At 45.0% G+C, this 14,985-nt stretch overlaps 1 protein-coding gene and 1 long non-coding RNA gene across 3 annotated transcripts in view; one reads left to right on the top strand and one right to left on the bottom strand.

Moving 5' to 3' along the window:
- Nucleotides 1-2,481, top strand: part of SCAMP5 (secretory carrier membrane protein 5) — a 93,004-nt gene extending 90,523 nt beyond the window's left edge. Inside the window, exon 8 of the transcript XR_014213432.1 lies at nt 2,466-2,481. The gene's annotated coding sequence lies outside the window, so the exon portion shown is untranslated. The remainder of the gene's footprint in view (nt 1-2,465) is intronic.
- Nucleotides 1-14,985, bottom strand: part of LOC309518541 — a 300,968-nt gene that overhangs the window by 30,352 nt on the left and 255,631 nt on the right. The gene's annotated exons all lie outside the window — the stretch shown is intronic.

Here is a 14,985-nt window from a genome sequence, read left to right as displayed (position 1 = left end):
TACCCAAAGCCACAGGAATGTGAGCCGCAGAGCTCTCCCGCGCCAGGGGAAAACCTGTGGCAACCAGGGAAAGCCCAGGAAAGTCATGCTCATGTCAGATAATTTGAACCCCACCTTCCCTTATCAAATCAGACCAGGGCAGTTTACAAAGAACACTTGGAAACGAAGGAAGCATAACGTTCCTGTTACAAGAGACAAATATCGAAATGGCAGGGCAATTTCCTTCTTCATCACCACCCTGCAAAGGAAACTGAATGAAGCTTCAGTCAATCTTGGCATAAATCAGTCTGTTATTGTTTGTTTACTTATTGATTTACATTACTCTTGCCCGGCCCCCATTGCAAGAGTCCAGAGGTGCATTGTGCGTCTCTTTGAAATCATAGTAATTATTTCCAAATGGCGTCTACCCATATAAAATAGTGTATTTGACATTTTCTTTCAACACGCACCGCCCCCCCCCCCGCACTGGCGAAATGCCCCCTCCAGGAGATGCCAATCTTGCCAATGTTTCAGTGCCAGGCAAAGATGCTTTTGTTTTCCTGGGCATTTTCCTGGGCAGCACTAGGGAATTGAATTGTTTGTTAGCTCTATTTTTTTAAACACATTGGTCATAATTGTATTTTTCTAACTTGGTATTAAATTGTTTTGGGACCTTTTTTGTGGGAAATGATATATAAATGCAATAGAACAAGGCTAACTCTTCTTCAAAACTCTGTCTTCTATTTTTGCAATGCCTAAGTGGCCACACAAAATCCAGTATGTTGGGAAGAATGAAGTGATTTATGATCAGCTTGTAAGTAAGCTCAGGCCAACTTATTCTCGCTCTCCTGTCCCCAAACCTACCCACCACGAGGGCACAAGTCAAAGGGCTGCTCCTCAGACCTTTATGAGTTTCCAAAGCCTTACCAATGGGTAGTTCTCTGCGCAAAAATCCCTGTGAATTGAAGTTTGCAAGAATTTCAGGGTCTTTAAACTTGGCAGCCTGGACAAACTTCAGTTCCCAGACATCTTTGCACTGGGATATTTTGTTGGTAAACCTTTGATGCCTAATAAAAGCCCAAGGAACTTATCTCACTTTCATGATCTGGTCACCACTACTCAGAGAGCAGGGATGGAGGAGAAATTCGATTCAGTTCGCATCTAAAGATGAACATACTCAATTCACACTTTCTGAAACAATATGCAAACTGAAGCACTGCCTTCTCCCAATTTGGACTTTTCCAAATTTTGCAATACAAAAAGTGCACACTCTAGGTTAAATAAATGCACATACAATTGAATAAGGTAAAGGTAAAGGGATCCCTGACCATTAGGTCCAGTTGTGACCGATTCTGAGGTTGCGGCGTTCATCTCGCTTTACTGGCCGAGGGAGCCGGCGCACAGCTTCCGGGTCATGTGGCCAGCATGATTAAGCCGCTTCTGGTGAACCAGAGCAGCGCATGGAAACGCCGTTTACCTTCCCGCCAGAGTGGTACCTATTTATCTACTTGCACTTTGACATGCTTTCGAACTGCAGGTTGGCAGGAGCAGGGACCGAGCAACGGGAGCTCACCCCGTCGCGGGGATTTGAACCGCCGACCTTCTGATCGGCAAGTCCTGGGCTTTGTGGTTTAACCCACAGTGCCACTCGCGTCCCTTATGATTGAATACAACATGTAAAAAAATGTATAATATTCAGGAAAATTCTGGTGAATTTTCATGAGGACTTATTTTCCCCCGCAAACTGATATGGAAATTGGAGAACTGAATTTATGACTGGAAAAAATGAGAAATAGAGAGAAGCAAAAATTGACCACACTTATAACACCAGTGTTGCAGGTTTGATCCCTGTATGGGAAAGCAGCATATTCATGAACTGCAGGTGGTTGCACTAGATCAGGCATGGGCAACTCCCAAGAGACTGTAATCTACTCCCACTATAAAAAAACCTGGCAGTGATCTACCCATTGGATTGACCAAAATCAAAGTTGTTGAGCTTTTTTTTTGGGGGGTGGAACCAACCAGGAACCTGAGATTGACCAGTAGATCACAATTGACCTGTTGGACATCCCTGCACTAGATGATCCTCAGGGTCCCTTCCAACTCTAGAATTCTATGATATTCTCCCATCCCTGTGGGGGTACAGTTTTCAGAGGCAAGGAGGGGATGGGATCAAGGGGAAATTTGGGGTCCCAGGTAGATGGAAAGCAATGGAGGGCTGGCAGGGCAGAATTGGAAGGGTGCAAAGCTCTCAGCAAAACCCTGCACTTTCCCTGAGATTTCTCCGAAAAAGCTTGGCACGAACGAGACAGTTCTGAATCAAGTCATTTCAGATTCCCTGTCATTCTGAACTCAGCTAGTTCAGATTCTTATCCACTTCCCCAGTCACTGCTGTGGCCCTTCTTGCCAAGCAGAACTTTGGGCAAAACATGTCTGCTTTGAACAGGACCCCAAACATTGCATGCCAAAGTGTTACTGAGGTCAAGATGCCTAGAACAGATTTCTGTCCAGCCAGTTGCACAAGAGGCTGCCAGCAGCGACTTGCTACCAGCTGGTCTTTAGTGAGCAAATTTGTGAAATGGGTTGGCTTCAGAAAAGCAGATGTTAAGGCTGTCGCAATCCAGCAATACTCCAAAGGCAATTTTAGGCATGATGGAATGATGGGTGGGGGAGCCATGTGCAGAAGGCTATAGAGCAGCTTCCTCCTCAACATACGTGGCTCTTTCAGAAGATAACATAAAGGAGAAGTTAGCCAAAGATGATTTGTTCTTGGTTTTTGGCTTGTGGCTGAAACTTGAACTGGTAAATCCCTGCTGAGTAAGGGAGCAGCATAGGTGAAAATGGCAACTCTATAGGAGCTGGCATGTCAGAGGCAGACTTGGGAATTAATCAACATGATTAATCTCTCATAATTTAAGTGGGTCTACACTGAGTACAACTTAGCTGGCTGTAACCCAACTCCTCATTTTGACCTGGCAATATATTGCGAATCATTATGTGTGTGTGTGTCAAAAATTACAATATGGGAAAAACTGTGAAGCCAGTCAATGCCTCTACAGAGCTCCATCCTTATTTCAGACATTGTGATATATCAGTGTATCGCAATGTTTAGCTGGTGATGTATCACGATGTTGAAAACCGGATATCGGCCAGCCCTGCATGCTCCTAGCTCATGTTGTAACTAGCTTGAACTATCTTGAAGAAGAAGCAGGAAATTTAAAGCTTGAAAGGAAGTGATCTGCTTTACCAACCAGTAGTTAATTTAGGAGGTTTGGGTAATTGATTGCAAGTTTTGCTCCTGATAAGGTCACTATGCGTCCTGCCTGCAATCCAGGCCCATCTGTGCTTCTCCAAAACAATATGGCGCCATCCCTCAGAGGGCTGGCTTCTGTTGGAAAGGCACCAAGACTTGCTGGAAGAGCGTCAAAACCAGTTGGAAAGGAGTCAAAGCTATATAGAAGAAGGATTGCTCTATTGTTAAGGCCTAATCGGGGTAATTAATTGGGGACTGAATCATTTGTCTAAGGAAAGGTATATAAAGGGAGAAGACTTTCTTTGTGGCAGGCACTAAATTTTGGGATTCCCTCCTTACAGAGATGCAACTAACACTTTTATTGTGCAGCTTCTGTTGTGTGCTGAAGGAGTACCTCTGTTCCCTGACCTTGGGCAGTTTACGGGACCCACCACATCTTTTTTGTTGAATCTATACTCTGCTGCTTTTGTCTGAATTGTTTCACTTGTTTTTCTAATTGCATATAGGAATAGAAGGGTTTGTCCATTTCTGTCCTCTCTGTTACTCACTTTCCCCCAGCCCTTAAATTCATCTCTCCACATTTCTGCAGCCAAAACCTAGAGAGCCATTGCCAGTTAGTGTAGACAACACTGAGCCAAACTGATCAGATTTGAATTCCTATGTTTCCTCTGCACTCACATAATCTGGGGGTGGCAGGGGGGAAGAACATGAATTCAGTTTAAATTGATGGGGTTTAGTGACTGACTACATAAAAGTGAGATGAGCACTTCAACCCCAGAGTCGTCCATGACTGGACCTAACGGTCAGGGGGTCCTTTACACAAAAGCCTTCCTGCAGATTACGGCTGATCACTTCCCAGACTCTGAGCCAGGCTGGACACAACAGTGGTTACAGCAGGAGACAAGGAGGCAGTGGTGTAAGAGTGAAACAGATCCAGGAAGTGTGTGGTTTTTTTCCTGCTCCGGCTTGGCTGGCTGGAGGAAATGCTCTTCAAGCTGCAGCCTGTCTGCCAGACAGGTTGCAACCTGAACCTTGCTGAGATAATAGAGACCAAGAGGGTCAAAGCCTCCAGCTGCCCCTCTGGGTCCCGTATTTATACAAGGGCACCTTTCCTTCCAGCGCTCAACAGAGGCAGCATCCTCTTACTGGAATGCAGAAGAACAACAGCAGCAAGTGTTGAAAAAGAAGCACTCTCCAACCCACTCACCTGCTTTGGGATTATTTGGGATTAGTCTGAGCACAGCCCCACAGCGTTTGGGTCCCCCAGCTTCCCAAAGCATGAGAGAAAACAAGAGTCCATAGGCAGCTGCCCCATACTGCAGACTTCCACAACTGCCCTGATTTTACCGGGACATCCTGGATTCACAAAACCATTTCCAGCTTTGGATCTGGGAATGTCCTGCTTCCCTCCTCCAGAACAGCTGTTGAGCTCTGGGAGTAGGAGGAACCTGTTGAGCCTCTCCATGGCCGCTGCTGCCCTTTTGCAGCTCATAGCGGTTGCTGGAGAATGGGTGGAAGACGATAGTCTGCCATTGTGAAGCCCAGTGCCCAGTGACTGCAGCTCTGGCCCACCTGCTGCAGGAGCCACGGGCACGGCAGGTGCTGCAAGGGTCATCTCCCTACAGAGGCTGTCCGTACCTCCCCTCACACGCCAGAGCCCAGCGGAGGAGAGATGCTCCTTCTCCCCTTTGCTTCCTGTCAGTTTGCATTTCTTAGTACAGAAAGTATTGAACTGATATGTAGAGATCTTTCCCCTTCTGCTTGGTTCAAGAGTATTTTGGAACGTTTGGAAAGTTTCCTATGTGAAAGAAACAGGCAGATGTTTCTTGTTTTGGTTACTCCTTCTGAGAAGCTGAGTGCAGCTGCTTTAAATCAATTCTGTTATCTTTCTGCCAAGGTCATGCTGAATATAATAAGAGGCCAGGAGGCGCCTGGGTCTTTTACTTTCTCTTTCTGTCTCTTTGATCTGGTGTTCTGTATGCTATAGTGTTAAGTTTAAGTCTTATGATAAGCATTGTAAGTTTTATTGTACGTGCTGCAACTGGATTTCTTATGGACAGTGCCAATCCTGAATGTATTGGATTTGTGACCATTATGCTCATTTGCTTTCAGTAGCAGTAAAGCTCTGCTGGATGAAGTACAATGGCCTCTGGTCTATTTTGTGGGGAACTCTGCAACATATGTTTAAGTTTAAGAGAGCCAGCGTGGTGTAGTGGTTAAGAGCGGTAGACTCGTAATCTGGGGGACCGGGTTCATATCTTTGCTCCTCCACATGCAGCTGCTGGGTGACCTTGGGCCAGTCACACTTCTGTGAAGTCTCTCAGCCCCACTCACCTCACAGAGTGTTTGTTGTGGGGGAGGAAGGGAAAGGAGAATGTTAGCCGCTTTGAGACTCCTTTGGGTAGTGATTAAAGCGGTATATCAAATCCAAACTCTTCTTCTTCTTCTTCTTTTTCCTCCTCCAGCCATGGCATGTCAGTTCCGCCCCATTGATGTCCCAAGTGAGAAGGTTTGCAGGTTTGAAATGGACCATTGGTCAGTATTGTCTACACTGACTGACAGAGGCTCCCCATGGATAAGGAGTCTCTCCCAGTCCTATATGAAGATGCCAGGGATTGAAACTGGGGCTGTCGGCGCATGAAGCAGAGCTACGACCATCCCCCACTGAGATGCTTTCGAGTATTCTCAGAATTTCACATACATTATCTTGTAAACCTCAGAGTAACCCTGCAAGGTAGATTGGGATCAGTTATCTCCATCCTGCAGACGGAGGGCTGCGGTGGAGAGATTGACACTTGCCTCGGAGTCGCCACGTGACTTCCTGCCTGCATCGTCGACAGGGCTCTCCGTCTATGTCCGCCAGCAGTTTTAAAATATTTTCACTGGGCCCGCCTTGACTATAAAGGAACGTGAAAGCCGTCAGTCTCAGCGAGTGTCGAAACCTTCCGACATTTGCGTTGTTTGCCACCTGCCAGAAAAGAGGGAGGACAAAGGCTGCCCACCCAAACTGATTTATGGATTAGAACACTTTGCAGCCAAGTGCCTGCAGGCACTGTAAAGGAAAACAAACAAGGTCCACAGAATGGATGAAAGCTGTTTGCTTTAGAGCTGTGGATTGCTACGCTGCCCAACCCAGTATGTAAATCACGGGTGGGGACTGGGGACCAAATGAGGCCCTCCAGGTAATAATAATAATGATAAGAGAATAAGAGAATAAGAATATCTTTATTGTCATTCGGGGACAACGAAATTACTTGACTGCTCCATAAAAACACTAATTAAACAATACAGTATAATACAGCAAGGGAGATTAGATGACTTTCAAAGTCCGGGCTTCCCATTCAGGGCTGAGATCGCTCTGGAGAAGAAGCTGTTCTTAAGACGGCTCGTTCTTGTCTTCACCGTCCTGTATCTCCGTCCCGACGGCAAGAGCTCGAAGAGACAGTGACCAGGATGCGATGGATCTTTTACTATGTCCAGTGCCTTCCTATGGCACCTTGTGGCATAAATCTGCTCTAAGGTGGAGAGTGGGCAGCCAACAATGCTCTCTGCTGCCTTAACAACCCTGCACAACCCCATCCTGTCCTGGGTAGTACAGCTTCCGTACCACACACATAAGCCATAAGTGAGCACGCTCTCAATGGCACAGTGATAGAGGGCAAGCAGCAGTTTCTGCGGAAGATGGTTTTTCCTTAGTATTCTCAAAAAGTACAGTCTCTGCTGCGCCTTCTTCACAAGCCCCCTTGTGTTGACACTCCAGGACAGATCCTCTTGTAATTCAATGCCCAGAAATCTGAACGTTGTTACCCTCTCCACACAGACCCCATCAATCAAAAGTGGCTGGACGTTGCTCTTCTGTCTCCTGAAGTCCACCACAAGCTCCTTTGTCTTCCTTGTATTTATGAGCAAGTTGTTAGCTCTGCACCACTCTGTCAGCCGCTCCACCTCATCTCTATAATCCGTTTCACCCTCCCTTTCAGAGATGAGCCCAATCACAGTTGTGTCATCTGCAAATTTGACAACCCTATTACTAGGGTGAGTAGCGACACAATCGTACGTGTAGAGAATATAAAGGAGCGGACTGAGTACGCATCCCTGTGGTGTTCCTGTGTTAGTCTTAAGCATATTAGAGGTATAATGATGATGGTTTTATTATTTGTACCCCACCCATCTGAGCGGGTTGCCCCAGCCACTCTGGGCAGCTTCCAGAATATAAAGAAACATAATGAAACACTGAACATTAAAACAGGGCTACCTTCAGAAATTTACATGAAGTCGTATAATTGACATCTGACAGGAGGGCGATCCACAGGGCTGGTGCCACTACTGAGATGGCCCTCTGCCAGGTCTCCTGTAACTTCACTTCTCGCAGTGATGGAGCCACCAGAAGGCCCTTGGAGCTGGAGCTCAGTGTCTGGGCTCTCTGTGGCCCTTGTTCCTTTGTCCAGGCAAACACCTGCTCTCGGCACCCTCCTCTGGTGGTCTTGCCTGGCTGGAATGTGCCTTGAACTCTGATAACATCTCTTGTTTGTTTCGATTGAGGGTGGAGGTGTGTCTGTCTGTCTGTCCATGAACACTTTTGCCACCCCTACCATAGCTACCAGTGTGCCCCCTCCCCCTGCAACCCAGAGCGTTGCGCACCACAAACCCTCCAAGTCTCCCTATTTTCCAAGGACGTCCCTGATTTAGAGAAGCCATCCTGGTTTCTGATTTGATCCTAGAATGTCCTGCTTTTCCTTAGGATGTCTATTTCCTATTTTCATTGGAGAAATGTTGGAGGTTATGGAGTTTTCTGAAGCTGTCTGAAGGCAATCCTGTATAGGGAAGGGTTCTCCCCCCCCCATGTTTAATGTTTTTATATATGTTGGAAGCCGTCCAGAGTCGCTGGGGCAGCCCAATATGCTGTGTGGGGTATAAATAGTAAAATTATCATTATTGAATGAGACGTCCCTATTTCCATTGGAGAAATGTTGAAGGGTATGTATGCCACCTGGAAACATAGTCCTTCAGATAGAAAGGATTTCCCACGCTTGGTACACAAAGCAGCACCATTCACCAGTTGCTTCAGAAGTCTTGCAAAGGCATAACTTCTTTGCCCAGGCTTTCCCCTGACTCATAAGATTGGGCCCTGTTTTCACGGAACTTTTTGTTTTTAATCTGATTTTGAAAGACCGTTGGGGTGACGTTTGTATCTCTGTTGTTAGGAAACAGTTGTGTTGTTTTTTCCATGTTGTGTTCTTGGATGCCTCTTAAAGATTTTTTTTTTTTTTTAAATATGAAGCGGTTTGGCAATGCTTTTAAATAAATAAATAACTGAGCTCAAGCTATGACTGCCAGCAGGTTCCAGAAAGATCTCATAGCCCACAAATTATGAGCCGCACAGTGCCTGTAGTCTATACGTTCATGGTGTGCCTACCTGTCCGAACCCCTCGAGAGAGTCATTGCAGACAATATTGAGCAATGGTTCCCTATGTTCCTAACCTGAAGCACCATAATTCATTTACTCAATTTCAAGCTGCACCCGAATATAAGCCGCACCTTTAAAATTGGAGGGGGGCAAAGAAAAAAAAGAAAAAAACAACCACCCAAATTTAAACTGCTCCATTCCTCGCTGCTCCTGGGGGGGGGGGAGGAGCCGCGCTGTGTTGCCGACGGCCTTTCCCCTTCCTTGCTCTCTCCCTTCCTGGCTTAAGACAGCCCTGGTTCCCACAGAACGGCAGACTACGCGTATGGCGGGTGCTGCTTTGCTGCGTTCCTGGTGATATTCTCCCCACGCTCCTGGCTGCATACTGTAAGGTCGTGAATATAAGCCGCACTTTAACTTTTCACAGTCGGAATTTGGGGGGAAAGCGAGGCTTATATTCAGGCCAATACAGTATGTGAGAAATGCTTAATAGTCATAATAATAATTTGCCCTAGATGTTGCTCGTTGGCACACCGCATTCCAAATCGACGCTGAAAGGAAAGCCAACTAAAACTAGGCCAAATATTTCACATGCTGGGAGCGTTTGCCACTGTGATGTCCCAATCCTGCTCTCATTCCCTGTTCTTCTAGCCTTCCTGTTCTCCTGAATCAGCAGCTCTTAACTTTTGATGTTGGTTCCACAGAGAAGCCTCTGGTCTTGGACGCCCTTTCTTGAGTTTTGGGGAATTGACCACAATGTTCTCTTTACCTCCCACTAGGCAATGCCAGGGCCCAAAATGTGATGGTGGAGGCAGCAGAAAGTCGTGTCTGGCAATTGCTTGGCACTTTGTGTAGCCCTGGTATTCTGGAGAATTGCCTTGAAGTGAAGGCAGTGATAGGAATGGAGATATAAACTGAATTGTTGTTGTTGTTCTTGTTGTTAATCATCACCGTCGTCTTATTTATTTATAAACCGCCAGCTCATTAAAAACTTTGTTGTGGTGTGCTGTGAAATAATTGAAACTTTGTAAGATTGTAAATAAATAAAAAACAGAACAAATGACTAACACCCTATCAAATAAATTAATAATAGCATGTTGCTATTTATGTATTAGATGACCCCAATTAAATTCATGATAGCCGTGTTAGTGATGGCATTAAAATTTTGGTGCGGAAGGAATTTATTTGCAGCATCTGTGCCGCTGATGAGATTAATGCGAGTTGAAATATTTACGTGCCATTATTAAAAAGGTATTTAGTTATTTATGTTATTTTTGTGCTGTGCTTGTCATTTATATGAATGATAGTAATTGAGGTATTGAGGTTTTCTACAATCAAGCAGTGTATACATCTTACGAAATGATAGATACATAGATAGATAGATAGTTATAGATACAGTGAGTTACAGGTTGTTGCTATGGTATAATATTTGACATGGGGATATGAGCTCTTGTTGATTTGTATTTTGTGTAACTATAAATGTGCTTTGTGCCCCATGTATTCTAGGGAGCCATTTTGAATCAAGATGGCGGACCAAAATGTGACTTTGGCTTGACTTCACACGACTTTTGGCTTGACAGGTCCAAACTCACAAATTACTCTCGACACACACACACACACACACACACACACACCCCCCTAAAAATACCTGGGCAGCACCTGGCACTACCTGGTTGTGTGTGTATGTTTGTGTCTACACCCCCACCCATGTGCTTGGCAGGGTTGCCAGCTTTCTTCTGGTAAGGCATGGAGATAAAGTACGCTGGGGAAGCTTCATCTGTTGAATTTTCTGACCGGCATGCTACCATTAACTGCATTCTTTGGAACCTGGCCAGGGTTCTCCCTTCTTCTTCTGAAGGCAGCAGCGCTAGTGCAGAGCAACACGAAAAGAACCAAATTACACATGAAGCCACAGCCTGGTACAAAGAGATCTCAAGTGGGTCAAGGACAGGGTGATGAATCGTGCTCTGAGATACAGCTTCTGCTGATAGGCTGGCCTGGCAGGCTTCCAGCACCTTATTACTTTGCTAGAGCGCCCGTGATTAAAAGCTTTCTTATCACTGGAAAATGACTCAAAGATCGATTCTGGTTTGATTCATTTCCTCCCTTTGTAACAAAGGCATTGAGTGCCTTTGATTCTCCTGAGATGGTGGGGATTCCCACGTCTCCTCAGGCTCCTTATCTCGTTTCAGCTACCGCTCTTGACACCTGCACACCGGTTTCAGCTCCTTCTACAAGTGCCCAGCTCAGCTTGATGTCAAGAAAAGATGTGCAGCCCCCACAGTTGCGTTTGCTCTCTGAGATCTGCTTTGAAGAAATATACGGGATCCGTCGTTTTTGCTTTTATTCGTGTTCATTGCAGAAATTGGATGTCTGAGAACTGTCGTCGTTCAGAAAGACTCTTTGCGGGTTGCTGTGAATGAGCAGAGGAGCATGCAATGAATGTAAGATTTCTCATAAAGACTGTGGTGGTGATCACAAATGCTCCGAAATGATCTAGCAGGGCCTTATTGGCGCTGTCTAACTAAGCCTTTGAGATTTATGGCAATGCCAAGCATATTTCATTAGGCATTTGTAAAATCGGATTGACAGATGGACCCAAGGCAAGGCCCTGTTGGTGATGGTGACCCTGGAGACCACCCGGTTGTGTTGACCCATGACAGCGGCTTTTTGGTGGCAGATTCCCCACCTGTGGAACGCTTTGCCTGGTAATTATGCCGTATCGTCCTCATTATCGACTTTGAGGAGGTGTTTAAAAATATTCTTGTTAACGTAAGGACCCACAAAGGGGAGGAGGGAAGTTGATGGGAATTTATGGAATTCTCTTTTTGTTTTGGTTGCTTGACGATTGTAAATTTCAAAATCTGGGAATTAAATAAATGTATAAATATAAAAAAAAATTCTGTTCACCTGGGCATTTGATGGCTGAATGATACTGTTCCTGGCAACTTTAAAATCATGGGTGGAAATATTATTATTATTATTATTATTATTATTATTATTATTATTACTACTACTACTACTACTACTACTACTACTACTACTACTACCACTATTATCATTATCATTTATTGAATTTATATACTGCCCTATACCTGGAGGTCTCAGGGCAGTTCACAAAATAAATAAAATACGTTTTCTAACTGTTTTTAGAATGTCCTTAACTGGTTTTGGAACGTTTTTAAGTACTAATACGTTTGCTGCCCTGAGCTCCTTTGGGGGGAAAGGCAGGATATAATTTGAATTAATATAATAATAATAATAATAATAATAATAATAATAATAATAATAATATGCCATGCTTATTCTTATTTGTGGTTGGTTGCAAGTTGCTTTGGGTTGCTCTGGGCAAGATAAAGCGACTAACAAATGTATTAAATACAGTGGTACCTCGGGTTAAGTACTTAATTCGTTCCGTAGGTCTGTTCTTAATCTGAAACTGTTCTTAACCTGAAGCACCTCTTTTGCTAATGGGGCCTCCTGCTGCCACTCCGCCACCGGAGCACGATTTCTGTTCCCATCCTGAAGCAAAGTTCTTAACCCGAGGTACTATTTCTGGGTTAGCGGAGTCTGTAACCTGAAGCGTATGTAACCTGAAGCGTATGTAACCCGAGGTACCACTGTAAATAATTCCTTTCACTGCTATTTTGCTAGAAAAACAGATGCCAGACCTCACTATGAACGCCTCCCTTGTTCTCTTATAACGACAATGGCGCCCACCTGAGAGGTGCCGGAACGGAGTTACAGCAAGTTACGGCAGGAAAAAAGCCCTGATTCCTTCTACATCAAAGTTCAGGAGAGTGTGTGGATCTTCATGCAGATAAAACTACTATACATAAACAAAAAGGTGGCATTGGTAGGCTTAGGGGGAACTTCAGGGTTTGCAGAGGTCCAAAAAAATCTTTAGAAGCACAACTGTGCTAGACCAGAAACAGCTCAATGAGTACAGGGCATGCCCAGTGGACATGAAATGTTGGAGGGGTGCAATAGAAATTGGGTATGGAGCATTGGAACAAACACTTGACTGGGTACACACCATACCTTTAAAGCATATGACTTCCCCCCAAAGAATCTTGGGAACTGTAGTTAGCACCTCAAAGAGCTATAATTTCTGGCACCCTTAACAAAGAACAGTTCCCAAGATTATGTGGGGGAAGTCATATGCTTTGAGTATGTGGCATGCATGCAGAGTATCCTGGAATAGGACCTGACTGCCTGCTGGAACCCTGAACAGGATTCTGTGCAGCTTCCATATCTGAGTCCCATATGGCCAATTTATAATGGTGGTTACAGGGCAGAGGAGGTCCGTGCTTGTGACCCACCAGAATATCCTAACAAGACCAATCACCAGAGAAAGAAAAAAGGAGATTGATTGATTGATTGATTTGATTTATTACGGCTATTGGCCCATATCTAAAACAATATATCAAGATTTATCCATAAACAAACAATTTAAACAATTCCAAGTTAAAACACCCATATAAAACCAATTTTACTTCAATTAAGTAAACACTATATACAATAAGCTCCCTCTGTGTCAACTGTAATTCAAATCCCTCGGGGATATGCGTCTTAGTTCTGGCACTTATTGATGGTTCTTAAGTTTGGCTAAGCTGTCAGAGTCATACAGTGATCCATTTCTCCTCTTATGAAATAAGACATTAATCAGGTATCTAGCGACTGCAAGGGATCTACTTGAGTCTTCGTCGTTTAATAAGTATATTATTTGGGCTTCCTGAGGTCTGTCAGCAATTCTCGATAAATATGGGGCCAGAAACTTGGACCGTGGAGCCGAATGTAATGGACAACAGAAGATTATATGGTATAACGATTCTATAGATCCACTTTTACAGTCACAGAGGAGTGAGATCTGTCCGTTGGAGAGTAAAAAAGGAGAAGCAAGCTCTCATCGTTGTTTTACCACATAACCAGCAAAGTCTTGTGACCTGACCTTTTGGTTAGATATTTCGATGGATGGAATTCCCAGAAGTGCAAGTAGTTAGCAAGATGTACTCAAGATACATCAAGGACTTGGGGAGTCTTGATTAAAACAGAGCTTCCCAGGAGCCTTCTACTAAACAAGTGACTCAGGAATTTTGTTCAGGAATGGAGGCTGGGCAACAGAAATGGTCTTATCAGAAGCCGTCACAGACCTGGGTGTGCTTCAGCCATAACAGCCTGGAAGCTTCAAGGTCGGGATGCAGATTCCCAAGAATGTTTCCCAGCAAGCTGGGACATGTTGTGAAAGCAGGCTTTGAAAACGGAACTGCACATTTTGCATCAGTACTTATTATAGATAACCCCATGCGATTCTGCCCAGCAGTTGAGGTCATCGTCCAAGCTGTGAGGGCGATGTGCTCAGCAACAGAACACATACATTGCATGCAGAAGGTCCTGAATTCCATCTCTGACATCCCCAGAGAGGGTTGGAAAAGACTCCTGTGTCCCCAGCTGCTGCTGGTCAGTGTAGACAAGGGACAGCCAATATGGTGCCCTTCAGATGTTGTTGGAGCTCACCACCCATCACTCTTGGCCATTGACTATGCTGGCTTGGGCTAATGGGAGTTGAAGGCCTAGAACAGCTGGAGGGCAGCACGTTGGCTACTCCAGGTGAGAACAATGCTGAGCTAGATGGAGCAGTGGCCCGACTCATATAAGGCAGCTTGCTGTGTTCCTATCACCCATCTCTGAGTTCCTATTGCTTGCTGGGTGGGTGACAACCAGATTGAATATGTTTTCTGTAGTTCTTCTCCAAGTGGTGCTGTCCCTCCCAAGAGATATCTGCCAGGAACCTTCATTATAATACTTTAGGCTCTGGCAACACCTGCCCTCACGACTGCCAGCCTTTAGTGGAACTCCTGTGTTTGTTTGCTGGCTCTTTGGGCAACTAGGAATGTGAGGAGGTGTTCATTTCCTTTCCAGGCTGTGTTCACTGCATGCAGCACTGTTTCCGTTCTGCTGCATTTCGGCTTCCAACCCAAAAAATGCCATTACAGTGGTACCTCGGGTTACAGATGCTTCAGGTTACAGACACTTCAGGTTACAGACTCCGCTAACCCAGAAATAGTACCTCGGGTTAAGAACTTTGCTTCAGGATGAGAACAGAAATCGCGTGCTGGCGGCGCGGCGGCAACGGCAGCGGGAGGCCCCATTAGCTAAAGTGGTACCTCAGGTTAAGAACCATTTCAGGTTAAGAACAGACCACCAGAATGAATTAAGTTCTTAACCCGAGGTTCCACTGTAGTCTCATGGTCCCGTGTGGCAGAATTTTGCACCATTAATTGCACCGTTATTACATTATTTCACAACGCATTGTTAAACGCCACCCCAATCAGTGCGTAAGACTTTG

This window comes from Podarcis vaucheri, assembly GCF_965113315.1.
Source record: "Podarcis vaucheri genome assembly, chromosome: 14".
Lineage (NCBI taxonomy): Eukaryota > Metazoa > Chordata > Lepidosauria > Squamata > Lacertidae > Podarcis > Podarcis vaucheri.
The sequence above is the reverse complement of the archived record's forward strand: the minus strand, read 5'-3'. Positions and strand labels throughout refer to the sequence as shown.